Source organism: Hylobates moloch, unplaced genomic scaffold (assembly GCF_009828535.3).
Source record: "Hylobates moloch isolate HMO894 unplaced genomic scaffold, HMol_V3 SCAFFOLD_20, whole genome shotgun sequence".
In the NCBI taxonomy this organism is placed as follows: Eukaryota; Metazoa; Chordata; class Mammalia; order Primates; family Hylobatidae; genus Hylobates; species Hylobates moloch.
In genome coordinates, this window is record NW_026652295.1 from 22436693 (window position 1) to 22448763 (window position 12071).

Here is a 12071-nt window from a genome sequence, read left to right on the forward strand (position 1 = left end):
CGTTATACACAGAAGAGCCTACAAAGGGGAGAGAGGAGGAACCGTCACCTACCTTACTACCTCCTTATCCCTCAGCCCTGCTATCACCAGGCCAAAATAACAAAGAGGAAATGGAGGTTTTGCCTGAGCCCCTCCTCCAATAAATTGGGAAAAGACAAGGGATATTTTACAGTTATGGGACTCTGTCTTAGATAAGTGGTATTAGAAGGGGATTTCTTAGCCTGCATGGTAATGCAAGATCGACAGGGAAATCAGGTACATGAACCCATTTCTTTTAATGCTTATGAAGACCTAAGAAAAAGCATTAAAGAAAAGGATCCTCTAGCCCATTTATGAAAGGAATGATGGAAGCTTTGGCAGACAACTTCTGTATGACCCCATGGGACTGGTCAGTGCTAGTTAAAACAACTTTGGAGCTCAGCCAATACCTCCTCTGGAGGGCAGAATATGATAAGTTATGTGAACAAGCCAACCAGAATCAATTGGCCAGGCAAGACATAACAGTTGCCATGCCCCAGGGGAGGGGTCCCCATGCCTATGTACAACAACAACTAAATTTTGATCCCCAGGCCTATGCGCAAGTGTCTTTCTGTGCTCTCAGGGCTTGGGACTGAATTCCCGAAAGCAGAGTTCAACAGGGATTCTTTGTAAATATTCAACAAGGGCCTCAAGAGCCATTTGTTGAATTTATCAATTGGCTAACCCAGGCAATTAAGAGACAAATTAGTCATGCCCAGGCTGCTGATATCTTATTGTTGTAATTGGCTTATGAAAATGCAAATGTGGATTGCCAACAAGCAATGCAGGCAATCAGAGGAAAGACAGCACAGTTGGGGAACTTATATGAGCACTAACTGGTGAGGACTGAAACACACAAAGCCAAAATATTGACTATGGCATTAAGGCCTCCTAAAGTGAAAAAGTTTTCTATGTGGAGTGAAATTGTTTTCTACGTGGAGAGCCAGGTCATGTGAAGAGGGAATGCCCCAATAATACAGACCAAGGTAATTCAGGAAAAGAACCCCCTTCTATATGCCCCCGATGTAAAAAGGGGAAACATTGGGCAAATCAGTGCAGGTCCAAATTTGATAAAAATGGCAAACCTGTAAGTAACTGGGCAGGAAACTTCATGAGGGGCTGGCCCCAGGCCCCGCTTCAAACTGGGGCAATGCCAGCGGCTTTCCTTGGTCAGATGGAAAGCCCACAGTCCTCTCTCTCAGAGAAGCCACCACTGGGACCACAGGACTGGACTTACTCTGCCCCAACGAATTAGTGCTAAAAGAAGGAGAAGACCCTAAAAGGGTTGCAATGGGGATCTGGGGCCCACTGCCTCCGGAATAGTGGGATTGGTCCTAGGATGATCAAGCCTATCCAGTAAAGGAATTAATGTGCTCACCAGGGTAATTGATAGTGACTATCAAGGTGAGATATTGGTTATGATGGAATGTAAAGGTGTGCATATTCTTCACCCTGGATCAAAGATAGCTCAGTTACTACTTCTATCATACTGGGTCCCCAGTGCCCATGGAAAGGCAAGGGGAAAGGGAAGTTTTGGAAGCACAGGAGCCACAAAAGTATATTGGAACCAATTAATCACTGATCAGAGACCCATGATTACCTTAAAAATTGGAAATGAAAATTTTACTGGCTTATTGGACACAGGGGTGGAGAGTTCAATCATCAGTGATCAAAACTGGCCAGAAACTTGGCCTTGAGTCACTCAGAAACAAAAAATTCTCAGCATTGGGGAAGCTCACACAGCCAAGCAGAGCACATGCCCCCTAACCTGTTGTAATTCAGAGGGAAGAAAGGCAGTTATATAGCCTCTAATCATGCCCATCCTTGTTAATCTTTGGTGATGGGACCTATTAGCCCAATGAGGGGGGTCACTTTGCAGACCCCTTTCTAATAATGGCCACTGTTATTATCCCTCCCCTACCCCTGACACAGCTCTTTCAAGATCTAATTGGGTAGAACAGTGGCCTTTAAAGGGAGAGAAATTACAAAGGGCCCATAAGTTAGCTGAGGAGCAATTAAAAGCCAGCTATATGAAACCATTTTCATCATTCCCAAAAAGTCTGGTAAAAGGAGACTTTCGCATATCTTACATGCTATCAATGCTAATTTGCAACCTATGGGGCCCCTTCAGCAGGGGCTCCCCTCCCCCACAACAATTCTTCCATATTGGCCTATAATCGTTATTGACTTAAAAGACTGCTTATATACTATTCCCCTTACAGAATAGGACAGAGAAAAATTTGCATTTACAATACCAGCAATCAATGATGAAAGGTCAGTTTGCTGATTTCACTCGAAAGTGCTTCCCCAAGGTATGCCAAATAGTCCCACCGTGTGTCAGTATCATGTAAATCAAGCTTTGCTCCCCAGTAGAAAAAAAATTCCTAATTGCAAGATTATTCATTTTATGGATATTTTACTAGCAGCCCCAACAGCGCCAGTATTATTAAGGTTACATGCCTCTGTTGTAAAGAATACACAGTTAAGAGATTTAATCATAGCACCTGAAAAAGTACAAATGTCCTCTCCTTGGAAATATGTTGAGTACATACTAACTTCTCAGTCAGTAAGATCTCAAAAGGTTAAATTAAATACTAGTAACTTACACACCTTAAATGATTATCAGAAATTACTAGGCAGGATTTACTACCTTTGCCCTACCTTAGGCATAACTACTGATAAGTAATAAAATCTGTTTTCTATCTTAAAAGGCAATGCTGCTCTAGACTCTCCTAGGTATTTAACTCCTTCAGCACAAAGGGAAATTGAAAAGATACAGAAGCTATTTCTCAAAGGCAACTGGATCATAGAGATCCACAGTATTCAGTTCAATTGTTTGTTTCTCCCACTAAACACTCTCCTACAGGGTTAATAAGACAGATGACCCCAGGGCTGTGCTTCCTAGAATGGGTTTTTTGCTCACATACCAGGACTAGAACACTCCCTCTATCCAGTTAGTTAGCAAAGTCATCTATTCAGGCCGCAGACGATACAATCTATTGCTAGGTTATGACCGTGAATGTCATAAAAATTCCTCTTGAGTAAAAACAATTCAAAGCAGTATTGCCCTTATCTATAGACCTGCAAATAGCACTCTCTGATTATACAGGCCATATAGAGCATGCCCTTCTTGCTGACAAACTCCTTCAGTTCTTATCTCGTACTCCTGTGATTTTACCTGCAAAAATAGTTCACTCCCCCATACCTAAAGCTTTAACACTGTTTACTGACAGCTCTGGTAAACATGGAAAGTGGCTGTTCGGTAGAGACCACATAATTCCCTCACTCGTTCTGGATTTACTAGCACTCAGAGAGCTGAGGCTGGAGCCTTAATATTGGCCTTGAAAACTTTTTCTGCTCAGCCCATCAATATTGTTAGTGATCTGCTTACTCTGTTTATTTATTACAAAACCTTGAGACAGCCCTCATTAAGTCCACTCTAGAGCCCACCCTGTGTGCACTTTTTCTCTGACTTCAGCATTTGCTAGAGCAACGTACATATCCTATTTTTATTACACACATTTGGGCCCACAGCTCACTGCCTGGCCCATTGGCTTATGGCAATGATCAAGCAGACCTACATCACTGCTCAACCAAGCCAATGAATCGCATCAATTTTTCCACCCAAACTAGAAAAACGTATCTAAACAATTTCAACTTACCCAGAGACTAGCTAAACAAATTATCCTACAATGCCCAGATTGCCAGCTCACAGGCATGTCCCCCCTCCTTCAACAGGTGTTAACCCTAGAGGACTAAAAGCTAATCAGTTACGGCAAACAGATGTTACACACATCCCTGAATTTAGAAAACTTAAATATGTACATGTATCTGCTGATATCAATTCTCATTTAATTAGTGCTCATACTCTTCCTGGAGAGTCCACCCAATATGTCATTAAACATCTTCTTTCAGCTTTTGCATTTATGGGGCAGCTCACAAAAATTAAAACTGATAATGGTCTGGCTTATGCCAGCTCACAATTTCAACAATTTTGTCACACGTGAAACATCCAACACTCCACAGGCATCTCATATAACCCCCAAGGACAGGCCATAATCAAATATACCCACTCTACCCTTAAAAATATGCTCAGAAAACAAAAAAGGGGGAATATGAGTAAGGACCCTGCAACACTACTAGCACAAGCCTTATTTACCCTTAATTTTTTAAAATTCAGATGATAAATTTCAATCAGCTGTAGAAAAGCACTTTGCTAAAATGTCTCAAGACATAAAACCTGCCGTTTTATGGAAAGATGTAAACAGTAATATATGGTATTGTCCAAATGAATTGTTAATGTGGGAAAGAGGATATGCTTGTGTTCACATCCCCTCAGGTCCTCTTTGAATTCCAGCACAACGCATCAAACCATACCATGGCGTGGCTGGGACTCAACCTGGTACCAGAAATGAAGAAAATGACCCTACAGGATCTGCAGCCCCAGACAATGCAGCTTCCTCGGACGACACAAGCCCCAGACATCACATGGGGGATGCCAAAGAGGACAACTCAGGAGGCTGAGCGAATCCTGCTCCAGACACAGACACCATTCACTCCAGATAATCTGTTCCCTGCTATGCTCTCTATTGTACATTGCAACTCCCATACGGTATTGATCCTTTTTATGCTCTCGCTTTGTCTGCAACCTGTACCTGCTATACTCTATTAGGCTCATATCTTACATCTGCCTTTCTTTTGCCCTGTCACCTGGGCAGACACCCCCTTCCCAGCCTCTAATAATGTAACTACTTGGCTAGGAGGGATAGATTTACCCCCAGTAGGGTTCCTCATTAATGGTACACATTGGACTAAGGTGCCAGGTAACACTACATGTCACTCCACTATCCTCCCACTGTGTGTAAGTTATAAAAGTTCTAACCCTTACTGTGTACCTGCCCAAACACAATTATGGCTACATCATAGCAAAGGAAATGCCTTAACAGTCTTAGTTGTAGGTACCCTCAAACCAGGCAACGCAATCAATGCCACTTTCCCAAGCATTTCTCCCTGTGCTAAAAAACAAAGCTAAGAAAGTAGTGGATTCCACTTTAGCTGGGAGGTCTGTCACAGGGAACAGGCCCATAGCCTCCAGTTAGACAACTATAACATCTTTAACTGGAGCCCCTACAGCCATTTGCAGGGCAATTGTACTGATGTCCACGTCTATCGTGGCATCAATGACAGTTTCGTAGCCACGTCCTGTTCTCCTATTACTTGGGCCAATAGGGAGACGAGACATCCCAGACCCCAAGTAGAGTCCACGCTACCTCAAGAAGCTTTATGGTACCTGGGACATCTTAGCACCCCTCTTAACACCTGGCATGAGACATATCATAATTCCAATCACAGTTATACTAATGACCTTTTTTCATAATCAAACTGATCAGTGCCTGATTTGCACTACCCATCTGTATGTTTTCCTTATGAGAACCAATATTTCTATTATACCCCAAAACTCCACGTTTGTGACCCGAGTGCAGGGACAGGTTTGGTTTGCTTCTTGTGCCTCTAATTATAATATATCTAATTTAAATATTACTAGTGTCATGGTGGTGAGGAGACAATCTGAGGCTTTCCTACCAGTCAATTTAACAAGCAATCGGCAAGGTTTCCTCTGCCCTTGCCATCTTGGAACATGCCCTGTCCCAGATGAGACACAAAAGATCTATAGTTACACTTTTAGCCTTTATAGTCTCAGCCACAGTCATCCTAGCAACTGCTAGTGTTGCTGTAGCATCTATTACTGAATCAGTACAAACAGCTACTTTTGTAGATAATTTGGCCAAAAATGTGTCTAATGAACTTCTCTTACAGCAGGATATAGATCAAAAGATTCTTGCATGTCTGCAAGCCCTCAAGGATGCCTTGGAATTGTGGGGGAGCAACAAGATGCACTGGTATTCTGACAGCAATTAAATTGCAACTGGGAACAACAACATTTCTGTGTCACTTCTCTACCACGAAATCAATCAATACATAGTTCAGATGAGGTGAAACAACACCTTTGGGGAACCTTTCATGACAATTTAACAGCAGACGTAAAGCAACTTAAAACTAAAATTCTAAAATCCCTAAACACCATAGATCTACATGCCCAACAAACAGCCATATGGAAGGGTGTACGAGATCATCTTTCCTGGACAGACCCCCACTCCTGGGGGGAGTCACTCCTTGATTGGAAAAGACTGTTGCTAATTATACTCATGTTTGTCTTATGTTATTTACTAATTCTAGGATGCAAAGCTGGAGTATGAGTTATAACCGCCGTGCCTAACAAACCTGTTGCTGCACACATCTGTATTCTTCAATCAACAAAACCTGATGCTAAAAACAGAAAAGGGGGAGATGGAGGAAATCGGTCAAGGTGGTGGGAAAAATTGTAGAAAGATGCAAACCTTCTTGGAAGGCCAGGAGGTTTTACAAAAGCTTTAGAAAAGGATTTGGCTGAAGGCAGCCTGATTCTCTTACCCAGTGCCTGAAAGCTTAGTTTAGATAACAAGGGGGTGTAAAGAAACTCATCTAGATAAGTTAGTCTACTTAGGCCTCTGAACCTGGCCTTTGATCATCCTCATGCAGGACTACTCTCTTCAGGGGTGGGGGTAGCAACCATGTTAATTACCCACAAGTGTGTTGACTCAAGGCCTTTGTCATTAAATCTGTACCGAATAAATGCCCGCAGCGCTGGCTTGTCAGCCCCACGGCTGCTACAACTCTTTCTGTGAGTGGTCTAGTCCCCTAGCCAGCTCTTTCACTGGAAACCTGTGTCTGAGTGCATTTATTCATCTGTCGCTCAGTCATGGTCTGCAAGTCGGGCCCGGCAGCTACACACATTCATTGAACTGTGCAAGTATTATTTGTGCACTTTTAGGTATGTATGTTTTCCCTCAATAATATTTACACTTTTCAAAATGTCAACGAACAATCACCTCTCCTAGGATGCTACTTCTGTGATATCTTTTTCTATCTCAGGTGACCCTCCTGTCTGTAGCCTCCTTGTACCTAAACTATTGGAGTTATTTAAAAGCAAGAGACAATATTTTTTTTTCCTTAATTTATCACCAGCAACTAGAAAAGTTCTGCCTATTAATTTAGGCTCTATAAGTCTGTTCTTAATTGAAGACAGAATTAATAATTGAATGACAGATATGTAAGATCTGCATAATCAAATATGAGTACCAAGAAGAATAAGACAATTAAAAATTTCTGACAACTATGATCTTAAAGGAGATAAGAAGATTCCTTAATTTAAATAGAAATTTCTAGTTAGGACGTGGATACTGATCATCATTATTTCATATCCCACACATTTTAAATTATTAATATTGAAATAAAATTATGGCGGCTACTTGCCTGGAATTTATCTTATTCTTGAATTTTCATTAAAAAGAGCTACTAGTCCTAGAAATGTGGTCAAATCATAATTAGTAATTTATAAATAGAAACTTTCTGATAATAGTAAATTGGGATTTATTTATTCTCTGAATACTTATGGAGCTGCTTTTATTTGAGAGCATTTTCTATATTCTGAAGATAAAAATGTAAAGAAAGTGAGTTGCTTTCCTCAAGGAACTTACTGGTGGGAAGATAGAAATGCGTATGTAGGCCAGGCGCAGTGGCTCACGCATGTAATCCCAGCACTTTGGGAGGCCGAGGCGGGTGGATCATGAGGTCAGGAGATCGAGACCATGGTGAAACCACGTCTCTACTAAAAATACAAAAAAATTAGCTGGGCGTGGTGGCGGGCGCCTGTAGTCTCAGCTACTCGGAGAGGCTGAGGCAGGAGAATGGCGTGAACCCGGGAGGCAGAGCTTGCAGTGAGCCGAGATTGCGCCACTGCACTCCAGCCTGGGTGACAGAGCGAGACTCCGTCTCAAAAAAAAAAAAAAGAAATGCGTATGTAATGAATTTCATGCTAAGATTTACGCAGAATGCTGGGGAATGTTTTAGAAGTCATACCTCAGATAAGAAAAAGCCCAGCCCTCAAACTTCTCTAGGGCTGGATAAGCTCATGCCTTCAAAACAAGTGCTCTCTTTATGTCAGAGATTTGTCTTCATGTGAGTTGTGATGTTCTATCCTCCAAGGTCATCAGACCAGGGAGCTGGTGGGAAAAGTAGATTTTGGATCTGAGGATACAGGATAGTTAGAGCTATTTGACAGTTGTGAGTGTCTCTTATTTCCTATGAAGTTGAAGGCAGAGATAGAGTCTATCACTTACAGATTTTTTTTTATGTTGCAGATATTCAATCCATACTTGTTTATTTGTGAAATCAGGGATGTGGTTGTAACCTCTGGTTTCATCTGTGATATGTAAAGATCCTATTAGTCATCTCTCACATCTTTAAAACAAGAAAAAGCTGGACAAATAGAAAATCAATCACTTTTTCGCAGGCCCATTGGAGAACCACTACCCTGAAATAAAGGAGAGAGAGAGAGATCCAGAGAGACATCTGAGATCTGTGTACCTGAAGCAGAAGCAGCTGGAGCATAAGTTGGTAGAAATACTTAAATGGTAACTTTGATAAGTTGCTAAGTTATTTGATAAAATGTTAAGTTAGACTGGGCACTGTAGTTTTGTAGTTGGTCTATATTTGCATGAGCTTTATCTTCAGGAAGATAAGTGAAAGATCCCCTTGTGACTCTGGCAAGTAAGGGGAAAAGTAACCATTGTGAAATACACCCAGAGTCTTCTCCATAACAAAAGCCTATTATCCAGAAAAAAAGGATTTTGCTGGAATGTTATCCCACGTGGGGGAAAAATTTCTTATACTCCAGTCCCCTCCAACCTTCTTGTTTCAGCTAATGAACAAAGAAACAAAAAAGAAAATAAATCAAAACCAAGTCAATAGGTCAGTAATTTAAAGAAAATGATTAAAAACACTGGAAAATGCTGCAGCTAGGCAAGGTAGTAAGAGGCAGAGGAATACAAACATTTGTGAAGGTCACAGCCCTGAGACACAGGCTCATGAAAAGTTAGAGATTTAGCCCCAAGATTATAGAATACACCCCCTTCTCCATGACTTAACAATACACCAACAGGACTTCAGTATAATAAAATGGATCACAACTGAAAGAGCTGTAAGACCCATGCTCTCTCTGTGGAGGAGCACTTAGGGAAGCTCAAAATAAAGACAGGTGACCAAAAAATGACACTGGGGGAACTTGAAGACTCTGGCACCTATAGCTACAGCAACACTAAACACAGCATAACTCGTAACCAGATTAACATAAATTCTTATACTAAAAGTTTATTTATTTAGTTCCTATGACTTGATAAAACATATCCAGCTTTTGGCCGGGTGCGGTGGCTCACACCTGTAATCGCAGCACTTTGGGAGGCCAAGGCGGGCAGATCACCTGAGGTCAGGACTTTGAGACCAGCCTGGCCAACATGGTGAAACCCTGTCTCTACTAAAAACACAAAAATTAGCTAGGCATGGTGGTGGGCACCTGTAATCCCAGCTACTCAGGAGGTGGAGGTACAAGAATCACTTGAACCTGGGAGGCAGAGGCTGCTGTCAGCCAAGATTGCGCCACTGCACTCCAGCCTGGGTGACAGAGCGAGACTCCATCTCAAAATCAATCAATCAATCAATCAATCAATCAATCATATCCAGCTTTTGATGTGAAATTATAAGACATGCCAAAAGGTGGGAAAAAAAAACAGAATCTGAAGAGACAAAGTAATCATCATCACTCTGATAGGACACAGATTTTTGAAATTAGACTGAGAATTTTAAAATAATTATGATATGTTAAAGGCTTTGGTGGAAAAAGTGGTCAAAAAGAAAGAACAGATGGGTAATGTAGGCAGATACTCAAAGAATCAAAAGGAAGAATGCCTCTAATGGGCTTATCAGCAGACTCAATATAGGTGAGAAAAGAATCAACGAGGTTGGTGATAAGTAACATCCAAGATCTTTGGGACTATTTCAAAAGCTGCAACATACACATAATTGCAATAACAGAAGAAGGAGAAGAGAAAAAGAAAGGAGTAGAATAAAAATTTGAAATAACAATGGTAGCTGGGCATGGTGGCTCATGCCTGTAATCCCAGCACTTTGGGAGGCCAAGGTGGGTGGATCACTTGAGGTCAGGAGTTCGAGACCAGCCTGGCCAACATGACAAAACCCCATCTCTGCTAAATATACAAAAATTAGTCAGGCATGGTGGCACATGCCTGTAATTCCAGCTACTTGGGAGGCTGAGGCACAAGAAGAGCTTGAATCCAGGAGGTAGAGGTTGCAGTGAGTCAAAATCATGACACTGCACTCCAGCCTGGATGACAGAGCAAGAGTTGGTTTCAAAAAAAGAGAAAAGAAATATTGGCCAAGGATTTTCCAAAGTTAATGACTATCTCCAAACCACAGATTCAGCAAGCCTAGAAAACAAAAAACAGGTAAATACTAAACAACAGCAAAAAATCTATACACCTAGGTATATCATGTTCTAAGTGAAAAATAACAACAAAACCACATGCAAAACAAACAAACAAAAAAGACAAGCCATAGGAAAAGAAAATCACAGACTAAAGGGGAAAAAGGATAGGAATTACAGCTGACTTCTTGTCAGAAACTACACAAGCAAGAAAAGGTTGGAGTGAAATCATTAAAGTGTTGAAAGATATGTTCATGTGACAGTGGAGCTGTACATTTAATATTAACAATAATAACCTGAAAAACTAATTAAAAATTCAGAAAGCTTTCCCCAGCCTCAGGAAATCCTAACTGGGGACCTCTCACGTAGGTCCTGGAGAGGTGCATCTCAAAAGGTAACTCAAGATGATTCTGGTCAAAGTGGTTCATAAATCGCATTTTAAGAAAAACAAACCATGTTACAAAGCAGGCTCCAAGATAGGATGAGACATGCAAGGACCTTATTAGGGAAAAGCCAGAGAGAGAAAATGAAGAGGAAGCCATGGAAGTTTGAGAGAGACATCAGACCACCATGCACGCCTCACCCCAGGTGAAGGAGAAAGAAAAAAAAGGTTGAGTACGAGTGTCCTAGAATGCCATGTATTCTAAAGAAAATCCAATCAGGCTGTTGGGGAGTTGCTGGGACCAAGTAGGCTGTCATAGGAGTCTCCTGTCTCCTGGGAACAGGCCAACATCAGTGTGCTAGTTGCATGCTGTCTGTAGCCTGAGGCGGCCCAGGGAAAGTGTGGCCTCAGTGCAAATGCTGTGATGGAATTCAGCACATAATAGCTGTAGGTGGTAGTCTATAAGGTGAATTTTCATGGCTGTCACAGTACCAAACGGAAATTATTATTTTATGTTAAATTTTTATAATTCAATAACATCCTCAAGAAGTAATTAAATCTCAGGCATGTTATATAGTTTTCCAGTGATCATATAAATGGTATGCGGAGGATTAAAACTTAGATTTTCTTACTCTTAGGCCAAGATTTATTATTTCCAATACTAGTACTATTTTTACTGCACAGAGAAAATCAAATTAAAGTAAAGCATTTAGCAAAATTTTAATATGGCTGGTCTATGGGTGAGGAAGGAAACATAATTGTCAGAATCACTTAATTCTCTTCAATTACTGAGACAGTCATTTCCAAAGTAAACCAGGAAATTAATTTTAAAGAAAAATATCTGCTAACTTTTAGTGATAGTTTCTTGGCACCAAATCTACTCTTCTATACTCTGTTTTGTGATAATGAGAATTATTAAAACCACTTTTCCATTTGGGCATCTGGATTCCTGTTAGACTTTTTCAGTAGGAGGCACTAGGGTTGTCTACACTGCTGGAGGAAGGAGAAGAGGCTTGCTGTGTCATGTCTGTTTCCTGCAGACTCTATGCTTCTTCTTTCCTGTATCCCGTTTCTGTATCAGCCCAGCTATGATTCTGCCCTTCAATAGTAAAGCAGTTCCTGACTGTAACAGCAGCTGAATCAAGACTGCACATTTTATTATACTTGTAGACCGACCCTCCCTCTCCAGCAGTACGGCCAGCCAGTGCCTCCTTCTCAGAAGTGTTGAAAAGGCTGGGTCCCAGTCCTAAGAGCTCCTACTCTGAGCTCAGAGACACCAGCACAAGATAAACA

The 12071-nt window shown here is 41.3% G+C and overlaps 1 long non-coding RNA gene across 2 annotated transcripts in view; it reads right to left on the reverse strand.

Moving 5' to 3' along the window:
- The window catches only part of LOC131382159 (uncharacterized), a 325239-nt gene that overhangs the window by 309573 nt on the left and 3595 nt on the right, over positions 1-12071 (reverse strand). The gene's annotated exons all lie outside the window — the stretch shown is intronic.